Here is an 18571-nt window from a genome sequence, read left to right on the forward strand (position 1 = left end):
TGTGCTTGAATGAACATTAGATTCTATAAAGGTCTGCAATATATGTTATTACATGCAAATATCATGAAACCATTAAATTAGATTAATGATCTTCATTAAACAAGAACTGTAGTACCCATACATTTGCATATTGATCAAATATAGATAAATGTAGGCTGTAGTTCAAATAATGCAGATCACAGAGTATGAAAGAACTTATCCAAGCAAGCATTATGAGACATGAATCACTCCTTCCAAGCATTTACACTGCATATATCTATATTAATATTTTGGCATGCCCCTTTTTTTGTTCCACCATCAGATTTTTGTTACTGCATGAAATGAAACAAGCTTTGACATATATAGTAATGATATTATTGTCTTCCCTAAGAGGCCCCTCAAAATTCGTTTTGATGATTATCTATATTAATATTTCGGCACACCCCTTTTTTGTTCCACCATCAGATTTTTGTTACTGCATGAAATGAAACAAGCTTTGACATATATAGTAATGATATTATTGTCTTCCTTAAGAGGCCCCTCAAAATTCGTTTTGATGATTATGGTAGTTAAACAGTTCATGTTCATCCGACTTTTTATTATTCCTACTGCACTTCATTAGAACATAGATCGTGGATGGATGCGTAGATCCCAGGAGAACAACTATAGCTGTACAGAACAATTCATATTATCGATGGATAAAAATGATATTTAATTGATATTATAATAAATTGTTTTTTTTTAATATCTTCAAATTTTGTGAGTATTTAGTTTGTTGTGAAATATTAGGTCCTCGGGTCTCCGCATAGTGGCATACAGGCTTAAGTCGTACTTCTGTTTACTACCGTAGAAAATCACAGAACCATCCGATCAACATGCTGTTAACAGTTTCAGAATCAGCTAAATTCTACAACATAAGAATATGGAGACGAAACTGATCTGGCCAGCTAAAATCTACAAGATATGAATATGTGGACGAAACTGATCTGGCCTTTTGGATCGTTTTAAAGTAGGGTGCCCTGTAATTTTAATGCGCTCTATGGATCCTCCAGAACTCACGAATGGTACACGTTGTGTAGTCACTAAACTACGTCGTAATGTCATCGAAGTGGAGCTACTGCGGGACAGTCGAAGGGGAAAACCTGAATGATAATCAATGGATAAAAATGATATAATATATTGTTTAAAATACATTCATGCTATCTGTCTTTTACCATGTGTTGCCAGTGACGCCCGTTGAAGACAGGCACCTTTACTAGTTAGTACATGTATATGAAGCTCAAAGGGGTTAAAGGGATTCTGGTAGAGTGAAATCCATGTTTATGGATTTATGGGCTGTACTATACAAATTGATGATGGTCATAACTGAAATATGCAGTAAGCTTTGACTTTAAAAAAGTGCAAATTCATTAGAATGCATTTTAATGTACCCTGCCCCAGGCAGGAAATTAAGAACACCAGAAACAAAATAAAAATTATTATTACTCGTGTTCACAAGCCATTCTGGTGGTAATAATTTTGGGTTGTTGGCAGTGCAAGCTCGCTCTGCCTGCTTGCTAAAATGGCTGCCGAGGGCAACCATTGGATACTTCACTGTTTCGCACAAGTGGGCTATCTTGCTCCGCTTTACGATCTTTGATTATGACACATGTTTTCTAGCTAAATTGAGGTCGCTGAATTCATTTCCGGCATCAGCTATGCATTTCAGATGCATTTAAAGGTGAAATCCCAAAAATAATACAAATTATAACAAATTATATTGTTTTTCACATACAGAAAATTTGAGGTAGTTAGATTATCCATCGCACAATGTCGTAATTACACAAGCTCTTCCTCTTCTCCTCTCTTGTCCTGGTACATCCTGCCAGTGTGGGCGCACGAACCTTGACATCTGCAGAGAAGCATACAGCGCTGTCTCTGCACGCAGTACTTACAAGGAGCTTTACATTCAGTCTTACACTTGCAAATGGTAAGCTCTGGCAAGTCCCGCGAAATGGTGGGAGTTGTTGTGTAGACTGGAGATGGTGCAGAGTCTGGTGTTTCTTGCTGCCATCCCCATTCTGTTGGAGATACTGGAGCTGGTGCTTTCATGAGCATATTACCCCACACGTGTCCACTCTGAAGGAGGCATGTGCTTGGAGGCATGTGCTCGAAGTCTCTTCCTTGGTGGAGGAAGAGGGAATGCCGAGCAGCATCCACAGTTGTGATGTTCTCCTTAGTTACACCATATAGCAGCAAGACGAATCTCTGGAGCACAGATGTGTGAGTATTGATCGTTTCCAGGGTGGGGTTAGGGCATGAGAGTAGCTCAAGAGGAAGCGTGAGCTCAGGGATGGACTGCCACACTGCCCAGGCGGTCTTCTTGCCTTTACCAAAGAATGCTGAGGTTGTGTCGCGTCATGTTATTGCATGAAACGCTGGTAGTGCCTTTGCCCTAGATGGTCCAAGTTTGTGTATGATGTCGTGCACTGGAATGTACCTGGAAAGGAATGTAGTGATACGAGTTATCTTCCTCATCAATAACCTATTGGCACACACTGAAGGCAACTGGCTTAAAACATAACTGAACTAACCTAAAGTGGCGTTTCATTCCAAAGGCAATCCAGAGTTCATCAATCCTCTATCCGAGTGCAACAAAGGAAGAGACGCCCAGCACTACAACATCGCTGTCACTGGTGCGGACTATCACTCGATGATGACCGGCAGATGTAGCTGCAGCCACATGTATAAAGAAATACCCGAGTGTCGGCTTCCTCGTGTGTGCATGGGGCCACTGCTCCAACGTCTCCCCCAGCTAGTGAACTCTCAGTCACTGAGAATGGTGGTGAAAAGCTGCTTGCCCTGGAAATGAGGAAGTCAATGTAATTGAGGATATGTGGATATAACAGAGGCCTGGGTATTTTAAATAATGACAATTCATAATGTTTGTCAGTGGGTTGCAACAATATGTCAACTAACCTGTGGAAGTGTCGCAGGCTTCAAGCACTTAGCGAGCTCCATCAATAACTCCTGCTTGTTCAGGTCAACACGTAGGAAGGCCGCCCAATTTCCAGGAACTTTGGTCGAGACAGTAACCCGCCTCAGAGCTCCACCTCCACGTTGTTCCCCAGTTCCTGACTTGAGGCTCGTCTTGGAGTAGACATCCCAGACAATGTCAACCCGGTTGTTAATTTCAAACCAAGAGAGGATGTATGGCAAAAACACATCTTTGAAATAGTCTCCGATGGTCACAGCATTTCTAAGACGAAGCATTTGAACGAGCACAGCTCCATCGAGCACAGCGGCAGTCGTCTCTGGTCTGCGATTGTCGAGATTTGCTAGTACAATACAGTCCAGGATCTCACTCTTGTTTCCATGGTACATGTATCCCTTCCCAGTTAGTGAGGGAGGATGAGCAGAGCTATCATGGGAGAACACAGACTCGTTGATGTTGCAACCCGAGTGCGCTGCCAGCAAAATCTGGGTAACCTTTCCTTGATGGTCTTTGACGATGGCTACCTCTGATTTCTGGCGTGGTTGAGAGAGCGAAGACGTGAACAATTTCAGTTTGGTATGGGGTATTGTTGCAGTGAATGCTTCCTCTTGAGAGTAGATTCGCTTGTCAACAAATGCATTATGTCTCTCCAATCCGATGTTTTTCATTTTTCTCACATTATCAACCACGTCGGGAGGCATGAAGATTGCCTTGTCCAGGTCGAGCAACTCTCCACTGTCCTCCATGAAAGGGTTTCCCAGCTGCTCAAATGCATCCACCAGCGCCAGCACATCAGACTGAAAAGAATAAAAAGATGTAGAGGCATTGCTAAATCATACCACTGAAAATGATGAGGCTCTCAAATTGCAATATCTTAGGAAATTACCTTGTAGTCAATCTGGAATTTGGTGTACTGTTCATGGTGCATCCGTTCATCTGACTCCTTTGTTCCGTCCATTTCCCTGATTAGCCAAGCCATCTCGGAGCGAACAACCTGCTCACGGCGAACTGTTCGTGGGTCATCCAGGTTCTCTGACGCCAGCAAGATTCTTGAGCCAATCAATGAGTTGCTCGTGCATCTGGTCACGTGGAATCCTAGAGAACGCTCTCCTCGTCTTCTGTCCCATGAAGTGACCATGACATTTGAACTCCACATACAGTGCAGGATGACGTTCTTCCAATGTTGCCATGTCACGGAGATGGATAGGCAGGTTTCGAGCATAGTGGGTAATGGGTATGATCCACGGCATAAGACAATCAAGAGTCTCTATGTAGAGCGAGAAATCAGTTGTGCGACATGACTTGACAAACTGAAAAAATAAATTAAGAAGCTCATATCAAACACCAGTAACTTATGACAGAATGTATCATTATTTTTCTGGATGATAGAAAACACATTGAGTCATACAAAACATTACATGCCTTACCTGAGGAACAAGTAGATCCAGCTCCATGGATTTGAACCAATAGTCAGCTTGGGGCTGTAGTTTACACAACTGCTTGAGCCATTCTTCAAAGGGCAGAGGGATGAGGTCATTCGAGTCACCATCTCCAGAGAGACCATCATCACCAGTCGTCGCTGTATTAACATATTGTTCATAAACGGTCTTCATGAGCTTGTCGAGAACAGCAACTGACACCTGATGCATATATCGGGTTCTGCAGATATGATGGACGCCAATGAATGACTCGGCTTTGCCACTGGTTGAGATACCACTGTTGGTGAGTGCTGTAGTCCACCCACTGTCATTCAACCAATCACCAGACACTCCAGAGCATCTTCTCGGTGTGCATTGCCCCCAATGTCACGAGAAAAGAGTCCTCACCATGATCTGTCTGGAAACTTCCACTGAAATTTTTTGGCCAATGTGAAGAGTGGTTCATCGGCTACCATGACTGGTGTCTGACCTGGATTAAGGTAACTAATTACCCGGTGGAGAACTGTCATCCCATGCCAAACCATTATAGGGCGGTGAGAAGACTCAATGAAAATGGGGAGCATGTATGACTTGGTTGGGGGAGTAACAGGAAGTTCTGTGGTGCTGGCTTGGTATGCTGCCCATGAAATCCATTCACCTGGTTCAATTACTTGTTGGGATAGTGTTCTAACTCTTTCTAACCACACATAGCTTTCTTCAATTATGCTGGTGTGAGAGCGCGCAGCTGGAATAGGATGACTATTGGTCATTAGGACCGGGACGTGCAGCACTTCATCATTCGGCAGCGAGATATTCATATCCATGCCCGTGTAGCTCGTTGGCAAGGACCGCACAGTCTTCTTCCCCATCTCATCTGGATTGAGGATCTCATCAAGATTCGCAACTTGTTGTGTGTCTGATGAGAAGTGCTGGTGAATGCTGATGCATGTTCCATGGAGGGCTGATGTTGCCGTCGTAGATGATGGATTTTGGTCAATGTTGTCAATATCGCCTGTGGTGAAAACGTGTTTAACTGCCTGAGGGGGGACCACCACACCAACCTGCTCCCAGTGACCAATGACTGAATTCGCAAAATCTGTACTAAGCACTCTCAAACGGTCATACAAGATGCACAACCCTCGCTGATGAAAATGATCGATTAGAGATTCACGGCCAGTTTGAACATGTACTTTCATAGCCATATACAGCGAAGCTGGTGTTTCCCTATCTCTGCTGTGACACTGTCACGTTTCTTGGATCTGCATGCAACTAAGTTGAAGATGATCTGCTGCCCAATTGATGTTGCAACTTTGGACTTCTTAGATCCAGGAGATGGCTGATCGATAGATGGTCCATCAAGAAGCATGTACAGGAATGAACGCAGAGTGGTTGGGATTGATTCAGCTTCAGATGAGGTTGAGAAGGAACCCGTAAAAGCTTGCCGCATTTGAAGATATTCTCGACGGAGGATCTTGGCTGCTTTGTGCAGGGTGGAGACTTCAGTTGATGTATTGTCTTTCATATAAACTATAGCTTTGGATAGGTCGTCGTCGAAAACAAGAGACCAGCAACGGTTAATCTTTACTGCCTTGATGTCAGGAATCATGCGTTCAATGTCCTCTCTAAAGCGTGTTGTATTGCGTTTGATGTAGGGAAAGCCGAGAGCGGCAATACGCTCATCATAAAGGGTCGTCAAGTGAGCCATTACTAGCGACTCCCCTGAACCACGGTTATCTTCAATAAAGTCAAGTAACTCATTGAGAATGTGCTCACATCACCTGCATGTTATGACTATCAGGGATGTCACATCCGATCGTCTCCACTTTCCTATACAGCCGAGTCAGGCACGCATGATGATAGACGGCATTGATGGCGATCAAGTCACCAGCGGACAGTTTAGACAACAGGCGTTTGTCGCCCAACAGCTGAGCACAGTCATTGGTTTTTTTTTTTTTATCCAAGCCTAGTGTAGCAGCTTTTCTGAGCTCTTTCTTGTTGCCCACTTCATCACAAAGGAGACATGGAGTGTCAACTGGTTCACTCAAAGATGTAGACTGTAGAGGGTGATGTCTGTGTGACTGACCTGGTTGCACGAGTTTTTACCGGGCTAAATGTCGCTTGTCCTTGATGCTTATTCCTGGCTCTCTGCACTTTCTGATTGTCGACAGCATTCCTGCAAGCTTTGTGCCACACTACATGATTAGACATCATCAGCTGAACTATATTCTGAGTATCACTGTCACCAGTATTCTCTACGAATACAAAATCGGGCAGCTCACCGAATTCATTGAGTTCCTGGATATTGTTCACAACCTGTCTGTAAGTGTCTGAAAGTCTTTCAGGATTGTTTCTCAATTTAACAGATGATGAGGGATCCGAAGTTGGATTATGAGTCTCGTCTGATTGACATATAAAACATAGGCTCCAGTCCATCGTGGCAGGCGTGCTGTCACAGTTATCGGAACTCATTTGGATTAGTCACTTTGAATCTGAAAGTAAAAATTAAAGGTTACATAACAGAGATACATTATGTGACTAACTCATGTGTAGTTAAATTCAGCATGAGAAAACCATTTCTGAGTTGGGTCTGACCTAACCATCATATAGCAGACATGTTAAGTCATGTCTCGTTCTCACAATTTTTTTTCTCATACATTTTAGAAAAAATGTGACATTTATGTATTTTTGTCTATGATTTGACCTATAAATCCATCAGAAAGCAAAATTGTCACCAGAAATGAGTTCAGTGACCTCAATTAGTTAGAAAACATGTATCATAATAGTTTCTATGACAAACGGTTCAAACAAACTGGGCCATGTTTTCCAAAATGGTCGATGGTGACCATCTTGGATTTTGAGATATGACGTGTGTCTTTGGATAAATTTGTTTCTATGACCCTAAGGAACTTCCATGCCAAAGGGGGCCTTTACATCACGATTTGAAGTCAAATGTCACTTAACATGTCTACTATCTTACAGAACCAAAATTATACTTGGTGACTTACCTAAAAAAAATTCCAGAACCCAATAAGGCAATCGTAATAGACAGTCATCCACTCCCACATATTGAGGAGGTATTCGCAGAACTTCAGGGAGCGAGAATGTTCTTGACTCTTGATCTTCAGAGTGCATACCATCAAGTGCCCTTGCATGAGGAAAGCAGAGACCTTAAGGCTTTCATAACACACAAGGGACTTTTCCGTTTCTTTTTTTTTGCCGTGTTCCTTATGGTCTTGCTTCTGCTCCCAGTGCATTCCAGCGAATGATGTCACAGATCTTAGCTGGCCAGGAGGGCACCCAGTCTTACCTAAATAACAATTGTGTATGCTTCATCTCCTGAGAAACATTAGGAAGTCTTCAAGCCGTTTTGGATCGTATTGATCAAGCAGGCTTAAAACCGCATCATGACAAATGTCATTTCAGGAAGGCTGAACTTTCTTTTCTGGGTCACGTGATCTCAGAAAAGGGCATGAGCACAAACACCGAACATGTGGTGGCAGTGACACAAGCACCACCCCCAAATGATGCATCTGCTCTGTGTTCTTTTCTGGGTTTGACTTCTTGATACTCCAAATTAATTCCTAATTATTCAAGTCGTGGAGCCACTTTGTGCCTCACTGCACAAGGTTGCTGACTTCTCCTTGACCGAGGCTGCGCACACTCAATTTGAAATGGTAAAAAAAAATGATTGCCAACAGCCCTGCACTTGCTTTGTTTGACCCTACTCTGACCACCATTGTGACCACAGACCCCATCTGATTATGGACTCGGAGCATTGCTCACTCAACTTCATGAGGACTCTACAGAGGAATGCTCACACCATGCGAAAACAAGTACTCTACAGTAGAGAAGGAAGCACTCACCTGTGTCTGGGCAACTGAGAAATGGCGTACTTACCTGTGGGGTCGGAAATTCATCCTGTGTACAGACTTCAGTCCAATGACCACACTATTGTCTTTGAAAGGTCTTTGTCGAGCTGGAATGAGAATTGCAATGTTGGTCTGCACGCTTACTGTCTAACTATGAAATTGTGCACAAACTTGGCCATCAAAATTTGACTGCAGACTGTTTATCTCGGTTACTACTGCCCCATGACAGAGCCTTACCATGAACCAGATGTAGAAATTGTGACTTTCGTGTCCGGTGACTGTGCTGCTGTCCCTGTGTAACAATTTAAGGAAACTTGCAATAGATGCCCTATTCTACCGAAGCTGTGAGCATATGTCTCCAGAGGATGGCCTTACAATGCGAAGGGCATTGACCCAAATGTACTTCCCGACTTTCGCATTCAGAATGAACTGGCTGCACAGGAGGATTACTTGATTCTGGGCACTCACCGTGTGATAGTGCCGACAGAACTTCAACCCAAGCTAATCCAGCTTGCCCATGATATGCATCAAGGTATTGTAAGGACAAAACAAAGGCTGTGTGGCCTCTACTGGTGGCCAGGGATGGACTCCCAAGTGGAAGTTGCCATCAAGTCGTGTATTACTTTCCAAATCCATGATAAAACAGCCGTCACTCGGGTTCCACCTTTGAAACCAGTTCCGCTCCCCAATGCTGCTTGGGAAAAGCTTCCCATCAATATAATGGGACCACTTGATAACGGCCGAATGGGCTGTCACTATGCCATTACCTTAATTGATTACTTCAGCAAATGGCCAGAAGTAGCCTTTATGTCCCAAGTAACATCTGCTGCAGTTATCAAGTTCCTGACTACAGTTTTCAGTCGTGAAGGAAATCCGTGGGAACTTCTCTCTGACAATGGATCGCAGTTTGTTTCAACTGAGTTTGAAACATTCCTGCAGGAAAGAAACATCAAACACTGCCATCGTTCGATATATTACCCACATGCCAACAGGGAGATAGAACGATTCAACAGAGTATTTAAGGACTGTTTACATCCTGCAAATCTCGAAGGGAAGCCCTGGAAATCATTCGTACCCGACTTCTTGCAAATGTATCGAGCTACAAGACATGCAACAACTCATCAGACCTCTGCTGAACTTCCACATGGACGTACATTGCACACAGAGTTGCACATTGGAGATCGTCAAATCAGTGTACCTGCTGCAAGACTCGAGGATGTGAGACGCTGTGTTCAACAGAAACAAGAGAAGTCTAAACGATACACAGACGAGCGTAGGGGAGCGAAACCTTCCACCTTCCAATGTGGTTCTTTCATGCGAGTTTGGAAACCTGGACTTCACCAGAAAGGACTAAACAAGTATACCCAACCCCTCAAGATCAGTGAACAGAGAGGTCCTGCAACCTTCAGACTCTCTGATGGGAAAGTGTGGAATGCAATTTATCTAGCACCAGCAATTCAGACCTCAAATGGACTTTCTGCTGGAAGTACGACAGGTTCTGAGGACTACAGGGCATATAGCCCTGTCCAACAAATGGTTACACAAGTTTTTATGCACCAAGGAAAGGAATTTCAGGGCCACTGAATATATAAAGTAGGTGGGGGCTAATGTCCAAGTGGCTTGACAAATTACTTTGAAAAAGCTGTGTTGAGGCTAAAGTTTTAGAATGATGTGACAATTGTGCTCCCACATGAAAGAGAAATGAACTGGGCTGAAGAATTATTATGGGACACACTGAACCACACCAGTACAAAGTCATCAGCAGAGACAACAGAATGCAGATGCTTTGATGCCAGTCCTCTGAGTGACCTTATGTGACACATAAATTAACACTAGAGGTGTCTCGGATTTAGGAGTGAAGGGAGAGATGATGTGGTGAACTCGGATTCATCTGCTTGCTTTGGTGATACCAAGCTCACCATCTGGAAACTTGCAACGCGACTGGCCGGTCAGACTTCAACCTGTGTGCACTCAACTGGGCAAGACTGCTTCAAACGTGTTCACAACCGACATCTCCATCCATTCGTATCCTGCTGAAATTTTATTCAGAACTGTTTACCTGAGATAAGTTCCTGACTCAAAAGTCATGAGTTGATTCAAAACTGCATTGATATCTGCAACGTGTGCTTCATAATTTGGGGAATTTTAAATCATTTTAATGGGATGATTTTAAATGATATTCGTGTTTTAAAGGTAGACAGTGGGGATTAAATACTCTTCTATCCCGTGTCGTAGGTTGCTTTTACCTGCTGAACAAAAGACGAGACATATTATTGTCCATAAGTCTTTTCTACCATGCTACCCTCCGGGTGACTGGTGCACTCACGTTGGTGCCTCGAGGAAATGCGAAACAGAAATTGGGGGCTCATCCAATGCAAGAACCCATAATAGAAACTGGGGGCTCTTCCGACACAAGAGCCCATGATGACCTGAATGGGAGGGGAAAAGACTGTCATCAAAAGACAGAGAAAAAGCAGAGTACACCAACCAAAGAAGGGGGAGCGAAGACACCGACATTTTAACCAAGGGATCATGAGCGAGTGAAGAAACCCATGTACGTGAGTACAAGGACTTCAAAATACAATGATCCTATGTTGATTCAGAAGAAAATTGGGTCAAGCACATTTGTGCTGAGTGATGGGAGAAAATGGAATGCATCTCACCTGGCCCTTTATCCATAGTCTGCAATAATGCTGACCAGTGTGGAAATGAAAGGAATGAATCAGCTGCAAGTCCTGTGCGAAGCAAAAGGGTTAGAAGACCACCTTCCTGGCTGAAAAACTTTGAGAGATAGAATGAAACATTGACAGTCGTGGTACTTGGCATAAGTTGAGAACAAACTAAGTAAATATTAATGATCTAGTATTCTTGAATAATTACAATTCCGTTTCTTACATGTAATATCTTAATGAGTGATTGTCAGAAATGTTCTCCAACGTTATGATAATTTCTCAATTCCGTACATTGACAGAGTTAATATGTAAAGGTACCAAGTAATGGGATAGTTACTGTGTTTGCATTTTGTTCTACTGCTTGCGTTCTTTCTCGTTTCAAAGTTCAAGTCTACGTTGACTAAATGTCTTCAAGAAAAGGGGAAATGTGTCTTGTGATTATGTTGAAGATGTAAATGCTCATATGATCCTTGGGAAGGGGGCAGGGAAAGGAGCTGAGAGAGAATATGGCAGGGATTGAGTCAAGCCTGTTTATTGTATCCCTGTGGTCTGGATCTGATTTCTTACAAATGCAATTATTTTATTTGAAATATCAACATCTACAAATGGCTTTTATAATAGAGTAAAAACCAAACCAGGAGTGGAGAAAAATCAGTCTTGGTATATAAAGGGAAAACATAACGAATGTGAAAAGGATCAAATAGATGTTATTGAAGAAATAGCAAAATCAAAAGTACAAAAAAACACATAAATGTATAAATTTAAATACTTTTGAGTTCAAAGACTTGAATAAAATTAATGCCCTTGAATGGACAAAAAACTGTGATTGGTGTCAAATAATTAATGGGAAAACAATTTACCACAACTTTAAAATGATATGTGGTTCAGGAGGCGCTCACACAAGGACATTGAGAGAAGTTTATCATTTTATTTCTGCCCAACAAAGATATTTAGAAAAAGAACCAAACCCTATCGTACTATTTATCAATTCCGCTGATGGCGACGGAAGTTTAAAGAAAATATACCACTTTAAAAATCTCCAAAACAACTACATATTTATCTACAAAACAACCAAATAGCCTGTATGAATTCAATTCAAAGTACCAATAATTAATTCATTCCTCTTCGTTCTGCCTTGTGTCAGAAGTGTCAGGTAATTGTTATAATAGCTTTAATCCCTTAGGAATGTAGGAGAACCTGCGTATCCTTTATGTGTTGTTGTGCATCCTTCGTTTTTTTTTTTCATTTACATTGTGAAAAAAGGTGTCGGTAGACTGTAAAATATACATTTTAAGCACAATACAAACATTAAAATAACCAAACAAATTCCATCTTTACACCTATACCAATCTTAACCTCTACCTTAACACTTAAATCTATCTTCGCACTGAAATTTATCTTAATACTTAAATTTAACCTTGTACCGAAATGTATCTTAACACTGATATCTTTGTGTTTTTTTTTACACTTATAATCTATCATAAAATTATCTTAGCACTTAATCTATACATCCATGATGGTTTAAATGTTAAATCTTACAGCCATAAGGAAAGGTGTTGATTCCATCCTCAAAGATATATATTTTATCATCATTGGCCTTTTTATTCACCGACACAGAGTACAATTGATGGGCATAGTTTGTAATGTTATTTTTTTTGTATTTGTCTTTCATGTGGGGTTGCCATCAGCTTTTCTGTAGCTACAACCTCAGACCTCTCCTTGAAAGATTTCTGATGTTCGCTCAACTACGCATCTTTAGGAACCTCACTTTCAGGAAGAAGTGAAACAATATAAAGTGCTTGGGTTTTCCCTGCAGGCTTTCAGGATATATTAGATCAACTCCGAAGTAGTTTCCATATTTTGATTCATTTAGTTCACTCTGAGTAGACACGATTACATTTTTCAACACAATTTCATAATCCTCGTATTTGAGCCACCTGAAGCCACCAAAGGGAAGAGCTTGAGACATTGCCCATCCATACAAGTTATTACCATCATAATTTCTTTAGAAGCATCATAATTGGGAAGATATTTATTGTTGGCTTGTGCCTATCTCTTCGAACAAACTTGGGATACAGTGGCTTGCAAAAGTATTCACCCTCCCCCCTCCAATGTTTTCACATTTTGATGCCACCTCAGCTTATTTCATGATGCTTTCAAATCAAACTGTGTGTGTGTGTGAATGTGTATATATATGTGTATATATATATATATATATATATATATATATATATATATATATGTATATATGTGTATATATATATGTGTATATATATATATATGTATATGTATATGTATATGTATATGTATATGTATATATATATATATATATATATATATATATATTTATATATATATATATATATATATATATATATATATATATATATATATATATATATATATATATATATATATATATATATATACACATAGTCTTTACAAACTACTCCAAAATGATAAAGCAGATGATAAAAAAAATGTAAATAAGTTTGATTAACAGAGAAAGTCAGATGATTCTCAGTTGCATAAGTATACAACCCCTTTGCCTCATTAACCCAAAATCACTTCAGGAGCAAATTATTTGTTTGAAAGGTTACAAAATAAGTGTAATTGGTTTAACCTGTATGTAATTGATTTTAACTCAAAATTTATCTCTCCCACTTATCTAAGGAGTTTTAAGGTGCAACTCAATTGCTCAACCAACAAGGCAAACATGAAGACCAAGGACCTTTCCAAAGTCAGACATCAAGTAGTGGAAAAGCACCGTTCAGGAGAGGGTTACAAGAAGATTTCTAAGTCACTCATTGTCCCTTTGAGTACGATGAAATCCATCATGAAGAAAAAGATACAGGTCGTGATATTCCCCAAGGTGTTTGAGTTTAAAAAAAAATTCCAATCGTTTTGAGCATGTTCAAAGTCCTCATTGGTTATGTGAGTATAACAACTGATTACCCCTGTCTGTCTGTCTGTGAGCAGGGTATCTCAAAAGGTGGACACATTTGGTGGACAGGTCGGTTGTGTGATAAAGACAAATTGATTCGATTTTGCTGAAGATCCAGATCTGAATTTGAGAATTGTTAATTTTTTTGCTAGCTTGTTCATGTTGCTGCATTTGAGCCTGGGGAGTAACTGCTGAAATCTACCTGTCCGGGTTCTTCCCGACATCTTTGTTCTTTGCTCCTTTCACACTTCTTTCTATTTTTTTCACAATTCTCTTTTTTCATTCTAATTCTGGCTTTTTCTTCTCTTTCATCTCTATTCCTCTCTTTCTTCATCTACCTCTCTCAGGAGAAGTGAATTCTTGCAGCATTTTTTTTTCTGTAAAGCTCACTTGGCTGCACCTGGGTGTGTTTGAGGGTTGTGGAGTTGCGGCTGAAGCCCGAATTCTATCCTGGTTCCTCCTGATGACTCCATATTTGCTCCACTTCTTCAGGTTCTTTCTTGGTCTTCCATTTAATTACAACAAAACCAGAGGGATGAGTTGAGTAGGTGACAAGAACAAGCCAATTCAATTTTGGTTCAAGTCCGGATCCAGATCTGGTCTCGGTGGGATACAAAATGCAAACTGTTCAGCCTGGAGTAGGTATGCACTCTCCTGAGTTCCGTTCTCAATGTAAAAGTTTTATTTTGAGGGAAGTTGGGTTTCTTTGAATCTCTCGTTGGCCTGCGTTCGTGAAGCGAAACGTGGGGTTAAGCAATCAGTCGCTTAAGTTCATACATGTGTGCATCTTATTAAGAGTGCACATCAAAAACCATTCATCGGATGAAATTGAAACTTTACCACTTATTACATAACCATTTTATATAGCACATATTAAGCGTACATCGAAATTTTTCAAAGTATAATTTGTATACGTTCATCCAGATGGGGTGTGGCCAACACTCCTGTGTTCATTTCCGTCATTCCATCATTACCGCAATTGTGATTATCTAAATTGTTCCCACATTCGTTTCGTAGCCCCCGTTGGACTTTGTATGAAACGGAGGCTGATGGATTTGGTCTCGATTTTCATGTCTATGAGTGCGTGCATGCGTGCGTCTGTAACCATATCTCGGACCTGTATAGACCAAATTTATTTGTACTTGCAACAACGATAACACATGATTGTGTACATACGCACGTCATTTTTTTTCGACATCAGATCTAAAATGGCCGACGGCAGCCATTTTTGTTATATTTTAAAAAACGATGTTGAACATGTCCTCAACCATTTCTCGGACTTGCATTTACCGATGTTGTTCAAACTTGGCATACGGATAATGAATGATGGCTCATATATGTACTTCATTTTCTTTTGAGATCAGATCCAAGATGACCGACAGGTGGCCATTATGTTACTTAAACGTGTCCCCAACCATTTTTTTGACATGCATGGTCTGATTTTGTTCAAGCTCGGCACAAATACAGTACACAAGGCATACACATGCATCTAACTTTATTTTGTGATCTGATCAAAGATTGTACACTGGCATCCATTTTAGTTGTAAAAAAAAAACCCAATGTTGAACATGTCCTCAACCATTTCTTGGATGTGCATTTACCGGTTGTTCAAACTTGGTACAAAAAAAATGAAGGAATAATTATGGGGCCCTTTTCTGTCCAGGTCCCGGTGTAGTCACCCCGCCTGTCACGCCCTGCCCCCTCTCAGCACCCCTGTTCACACAAAGTCCTTCTCAAGACTGTGTGGGGTAAGTATTCTATGAATACCATCTGGTTCATCCATGTCATCAGAAGGATATACACCTTTCCTTGACTAGAGTTTTGGCTTGCTCCTCATTTGGGCAGAAGGTTTTAAGGAAAGGGAATCCATCACCTGAAGATTTAAGATTCTCAACCAAAGCAGATCGGGGGCTTGCCATTAATTTGTCTGAATCAATAAATTTGATCAAAGTTTTCACAGGTTTGAGAATGGTCTTTGTGAAGATGTGGTTTTAATCAGTGTTGGGAATAGCACTGATATTGTTACGGATTTGGAAGCCTTTTGCACACAGTCAAAAGTCCCCGCAGTTCAGTTATTTCGATAAGTATGTGTTATAGTTAGGGTCCCGTTCTTCTGTCTAATGGGTTAACTTCATGTGTGCACTGTGGGTTTCTTTTATAGTCAGGTTTTTTACATCTTAAGTCCTCCTTCGCTCCTGTCACCATCGGCCTTCCTCACGCGCATGCGTGCCAAGCACAGACGTGGGAGGGGATTCCATCGCCTCAGATCGGTGCCCTGCTCCAAAAAAGGGCATGGAGTGTTTCATCTGCCCAATGAGCGAAGGGCGAGTATCACACGCGCGCCCCAGCCAATGAGAAGCCAGAACGCCCAGGAATAAGTCGGGTGGTGAGCAGTTGGTCTGTGTGGCTTGGTCTTGGTTGTGGTTTTTAGCGGTCTTGGTCTTGGTGGCCGAGTGAGAAGGGTTCGTGTCTGGGCTCGTCGCCATTGCTCCTGTTTCGCCCCACGTTGGGTGCCGTATCCGAGTCTGGAGTCTCGGATGCTCACCATCCTAGCTCCTACAGACCACGGGTCCCACATGTGCAGTCGCGGACCTAACCGCACGAGGCGGCCAGTAACCGACAGGACCCTGGTCCCCAGCTTGCCTTTCCCTCCTGGGCTGACGGGCCAAATAAAGACCCACAGGGTCCATTTCTTTTTGGGTGAGTGTGGCCCGTATTTAAGTAGAATTGTTAAGTGCTTTTGTTCACTGTACATTACCTGCCTGATATTTGTGATTGAGTCTGCACTGTGTATTATTATTGTAAATAAATATCTGTTAAATGTTCCATTCCGTTGCCTGTTGTTTCTACCATTGACCCAGCACGGTGCGGGCTTCAGAAGTAGTAAAGCCGTTCGTGCCATAAATTGTTCATTTGGACCGACGGATCTTGGTAATCCCTGCTCTGTTTACACCCGGATCGGGCTCAGTAAACGGCCCGTTCCGCCCGAGGTCCGTTGAGGGTGTGGTTTTCCCTGGGAAGTTAGACGATGTGAGTACTCAGGTATATTGAAATGAGGCAATTAACCCTACCCCACGCCGTTGAAATATTGGCGACCACGGTCCGCTAAGGGACCCATGACCTTTGGAGTTGTCCGAGAGTCACGACCTAAATTCCGGGTGTTCGGTGGGAGATTGCTCCACTGCTCCACCTAGCGGTCGCTCCTCGCCACCGACCCCCCCTCCCACCCCCGGCCCACAACAATATAACCCAGTGTTTTTGAGGGTTCCAAAATGAACAAGTGAGCATCCTAATGAGAGTTGTTGAGATCTTGATGAGAATGAGAAAGGAAAACCAGAAGGAAGTTTCGAGTTTTATCATTCAAGTTATAAGTTTGATGAGCAGCTCCTCAATAGTTTCCTGTGATATATGACACTCCATCAACTCTTCCTACTCCATCAACTCCGTGCCTGATACGACAACATTGATACATCAATGTCTGATACTACAACGGGTTATACGGCCAGGGATTACAACAGCGCTTCAAACAATTGAACTGCATGTTGTGTGAGGTGCCCTTTTTTCTGTTCTATGTATATAATATTTATTTATTTATTGGGTATTTATAGTCTTAGACTTTCGCTCTAGTTCAGTGAAAGCAGCGTTCTGACCGTGTGAAGAGTTATCGTTTCATACACATTTTCCTTTCTCAACCTCCATCGAAACACCTGGATATGTTTGAATATTTATAACATTATGATTATAAAACACGTGTTTTTTGTGTTTTTTTTTCACCAAGTCGCCGTAATCATCGTGATTTTATCGGCGTGATTACGTCACATTTGGACGTTTCTCTTTACGTCCGACGTGGTGACGTAATACGCGAAGGTTATCAGCAGTCAGCTGATCTGATCAAGTCAGACGTTGTTGGTGGTGAAGGAAGAACAAGTGCTCGCCGTGGACGTGGTGGTGTTTCATGCCGACAGTCGTGGGGTGAACAGGGAAGCAAGGACAAGCCACACGGGTCGTCCGGCCAGTTTGCCTTCTGTGTAGATTCGAGAAAAACAACAACAACAACCAAGGTGATCTCGTGCTGTCGGTGAAAAACCATCCGAACCGATGAACGTCCATGATTGCCTTGTCAATGTGTGCGGTTTCGTCGTGCTCGTGTCGAACGTGTATCTCGTAGTAATAGCAAGCTGTGTGTACAGTTAGTTACAGAACAAACGTAATAATGGCTGCACGAAGGCTCGAGCAGGTCACAACAATGTAAATGGTGTGTATGTATGTATATGTAAATTGTGTGTTGTGTGTGTGTGTATGTATATGTTGTGTGTGTGTGTGTGTGTGTGTGTGTGTATATATGTAAATTGTGTGTGTTGTGTGTGTATATGTAAATTGTGTGTTGTGTGTGTGTGTATGTATATGTTTGTGTGTGTGTGTGTGTGTGTATATATGTAAATTGTGTGTGTTGTGTGTGTATGTATATGTTGTATGTATGTAAAGTGTATGTTGTGTGTGTGTGTATGTATATGTATGTTGTGTGTGTGTGTGTGTATATGTAAATTGTGTGCGTGTGTTGTGTGTGTATGTATATGTATGTTGTGTGTGTGTGTGTATATGCAAATTGTGTGTGTGTGTTGTGTGTGTATGTATATGTGTGTTGTGTGTGTGTGTGTGTATATGTAAATTGTGTGTGTGTGTTGTGTGTGTATGTATATGTTGTATGTATATGT

General features: G+C 41.7%; 1 protein-coding gene across 1 annotated transcript in view; it reads left to right on the top strand.

Moving 5' to 3' along the window:
* The first annotated feature begins 17684 nt into the window (after positions 1 to 17684).
* The window catches only part of FAXDC2 (fatty acid hydroxylase domain containing 2), a 72343-nt gene continuing 71456 nt past the window's right edge, over positions 17685 to 18571 (top strand). The window contains exon 1 of the mRNA XM_085870009.1: positions 17685 to 17917. The gene's annotated coding sequence lies outside the window, so the exon portion shown is untranslated. The remainder of the gene's footprint in view (positions 17918 to 18571) is intronic.

The sequence above is a fragment of the Eptatretus burgeri genome, chromosome 2, assembly GCF_056783735.1.
Source record: "Eptatretus burgeri isolate ZD-2024b chromosome 2, Ebu_testis_v1, whole genome shotgun sequence".
NCBI classification, from domain to species: Eukaryota; Metazoa; Chordata; class Myxini; order Myxiniformes; family Myxinidae; genus Eptatretus; species Eptatretus burgeri.